General features: G+C 45.4%; 1 protein-coding gene across 5 annotated transcripts in view; it reads left to right on the forward strand.

Annotated features, from left to right (window-relative positions):
- The window catches only part of PPEF1 (protein phosphatase, EF-hand calcium binding domain 1), a 126,306-nt gene that overhangs the window by 39,210 nt on the left and 83,440 nt on the right, over positions 1-3,656 (forward strand). The gene's annotated exons all lie outside the window — the stretch shown is intronic.

Below are 3,656 nucleotides of genomic sequence, written 5' to 3' on the forward strand. Positions count from 1 at the left end.
GGGCAGTTGGGGGTGATCAGGCCGGCAGGCAGAGTGGTTAGGGGTGATCAGGCAGGCAGGCAGGTGAGTGGTTAGGAGCCAGTGGTCCCCGATTGTGAGAGGGATGTTCGACTGCTGGTTTAGGCCCAATCCCTGTGGGTACATAAGACCTTCACTTCATATGATTCTCATCTTATCTTTTGCCCAGTCGTACATCCCCCGAGGGGTCCCAGATTGGAGAGGGTGCAGGCCGGGCTGAGGGACACCCCTCCATGCACAAATTTCATGCACTGGGCCACTAGTTGGTTAATAAAATGGAATAGGTTTTAGGTATACAACTCTATAATACCTCATCTGTATATTGTATTGTGTGCTTACTACCCCAAGACAAGTCTCCTTTCATCATTTATCCCCCTTTTACCCTTTTCTACCTCCCCCTGTTATTGGTGGAAGTGGCGTTCTTGGGGTGCTGCAAGGAAAAGGAATTTCCTGAGACCCCCATGGGAGGATGGGGTTTTGTGGAAAGCTTTATTGATGATGTAAAGTTAAGGGGTTCCCCTCCAAGTTCCCATCTTTGTCCTTCTCACCATGGAAGAAGTCCAGTCTTCAGCAGGCCCAGAATGAAGGCCACGGCCCAGAGTTTCCGCTTCATATTAAAGCACAGTCCAGTCCAGCATCTGGCTAGCTTAGCTTGTGTTCCCAGCTGCAGTCCCTTGTGTATGCAAGGCCATGGGACATGTGACTGCTTAAGGCCACATGGCTATAGAGAGAGAACAGGTGATCACACAGATGAGTGTGGTCATGGAGCAAGAGAGAGCAAGAGAAGAACAAAGCAGAGGGAACTCCTTGGGGATTTTAACCAGTAGCTTCTTCAAACTAACCAATTAACTTTCTAAGATTTCACATGCTTTTGATGGGGTCCACCCCCTAGCCAATCCATTGTTCCCCAGACTAGACTGACAGACAAGCACCTCCCCTGGGCCACTCCAGCTTCCACTGCACATGTGCCTATTCCCCCTTCTTCCCCCAATAATCCAGTACCAGATGGGGGAAGGGAGGGGTGTTTATACCTTGGAGGAACAATGCTGTGTGGAGCTGTAGCTTCCTGATGAAGCTTCCCAGGTGACTATGTTTACAATGTCTGACTCCATTTGCCTTCTTTTCTTTATTAATATTTATTAATGTTCCGATAACACCCCACCCCTCTTTCCCTCTGGTAATCACCATACTGTTGTCTGTGTCTATGAGCTTTTGTTTTTATTTCTTAATCCCTTCACCTTTTCCGCCCAGTCCATGCTCCTTTTGATACACTGTCCTGACTTGTCAAATTGGAATTCAACCAAAAAAACCCAGAAATTAAACATTGCTATTTCATTCTCCTGAACTTCAGTTTACACTTAAAATTTTATATCAATGGGTTTTGAATTAATAATCTGTTTCCTTTTGCTTTTTCTCATGGAGCACTTTGAGAACACTCTGATATATTTTCTTTTGTGTCTTTACTTGAGACCACTTAGACATTCATTTATTTATTTTCTCTAAGTGCTGAGGAGCCCACAAAGGCTATCTGTGCCAAGCCAGCTCAGCCAAGGGTTCACAAGCCCGAGTGAGGGTGGCAAATGGATGAAGAAATGATAGACAAAGAGAATAAGCTGGGTCTAGACCAGGGGTGGGCAAACTTTTTGACTCGAGGGCCACAATGGGTTCTTAAACTGGACCGGAGGGCCGGAACAAAAGCATGGATGGAGTGTTTGTGTGAACTAATATAAATTCAAAGTAAACATCATTAAAAAAAAGGGTTTTTTTTTAGTTTTATTCATTTCAAACGGGCCGTAGTTTGCCCACGGCTGGTCTAGACTCTAGGTGGATCTTCCTGTGCCTGGCTGAGGCCACAGAGAGAGACCCAGACAGCAAGCTGAGCCTTTATTTTATAGCCAGAGGTAAACAAGGTAGTGGTCACTGTAGTTAAAATGTTCTTGTGAGTTTCACTTGTTCTGGCAGCACTTGCTACATCTCCCTCAGCCCATTAGTTTCCCAGATAAGATCTAGGGAGCTCATAAGGTCAAGCCTAATTATGCTAAGAGCGCTGTGCCCTCTAAGCTGGGACTTGTTTGTGGCTTTGCCAACAGGTCAGTCCAAGGCTTAACCCTATAGCCGCGCCCTACAGCTATTTAGTTTTTTAGCTTTGAAGTTTGATGTCTTAAGCTATAACAAATGGAAAATGTCTCTAATGGATATTGTTCTTTTAAAAAATACTTGTTTTCTATTTTTACTTAAAATTTTGAAAATACTAAATAGCCACCACATACTTCTTTAATTCTTGGAGTAACATCTAGTTAATGTAGTTGTTTACATATCTAACAATCAAGCCATTCAGAACTGCCTGAGAGATCCCCTCCCTCCATGCCCAGCCCTCTATTTCCCAGTTGTTCAAAATTGCCCTTTGTAACTGTTTTCCTTCCCTTGCCCTCTTCCCTCCAGTTACTCTCCTCTCTCCTCCTGCTAAGAGTTTGCTCCTGCAGGGAGCATTCACACCACTGTCCCATACCTCCTCCTTTATCCCATCCCATGAAAAATGATTTTGACGAGTTTTAGAATGACCTTGAAGTCCAGTGGTGCATTTTCAGTACTTATTTTGCTTGACGTCCTGGCAGTAGTTGGCATTCTTGCACACTCCCCTCTTAACATACTCAAGGCTCTTGCTTTCAGTGCCAGCATATTCTCCTGGATTTCCTTTTATGTCTCTGTTTGAACTATTTATGAGTCCTTTTTAAAATATATATATTTTTATTGATTTCAGAGAGGAAGGAAGAAGGAGAGAGAGAGAGAGAGAGAGAGAGAGAGAGAGAAACATCAATGATGAGGGAGAATCATTGATCAGCTGCCTCCTGCATGCCCCCCATCGGGGACTGAGCCCCCAACCCAGGCATGTGCCCTGTTTGGGAATCAAACCGTGACCTCCTGGTTCATAGGTTAATGCTCAAAAACTGAGCTACACAGGTCAGGCAAGGGTGCCACTTTCTTGCAAGTTTTAAATATTGGGGTTCCTCTGGATTCTTCTTGGCCCTCTTTGTCACTCTAATGCCCTCTTTGGGTGACTTTACTCCCATGGCTTTAATTAAGCTCAGTATCCCAAATCTGCCAATGCTTTAGTTTCAGCCCACATTTTATACTATAATCCCTGGTTGATTGGCATCAAATGCAAATCATTTTAAACAAGTACTTTTCTTTGTAAAAGATCACTTCTTTCATTTGAAAGTATCCCTCTCAATAACAATTTTTACTTAATTATTCACTTTTTGATATGATAAAATATGAGCCTTAAGATTTATATAGGACTAGAGGCTCAGTGCACAAAATTCGTGCATGGGGGGGTACCCTCAGCCCAGCCTGCACCCTCTCCAATCTGGGACCCCTCGGGGGATGTCTAACTGTCGACAGGGATCAGACCTAAACTGGCAGTAGGACATCCCTCTCACAGTCCTGGACCACTGGCTCCTAATCACTCACCTGCCTGCCTGGTCGCCCTTAACTGCCCACCCCTGCCAGCCTGATCGCCCCTTACTGCCTCTGCGTGGCGGCCTCATTGTCCCTAACTGCCCCCCCTGCCGGCCTGGTTGCCCCTCACTGCCCCCCCTGCTGGCCTAATCACCCCCAATTGCCCCCCTACTGGCCTG

The sequence above is a fragment of the Myotis brandtii genome, unplaced genomic scaffold, assembly GCF_000412655.1.
Source record: "Myotis brandtii unplaced genomic scaffold, ASM41265v1 scaffold326, whole genome shotgun sequence".
NCBI classification, from domain to species: domain Eukaryota; kingdom Metazoa; phylum Chordata; class Mammalia; order Chiroptera; family Vespertilionidae; genus Myotis; species Myotis brandtii.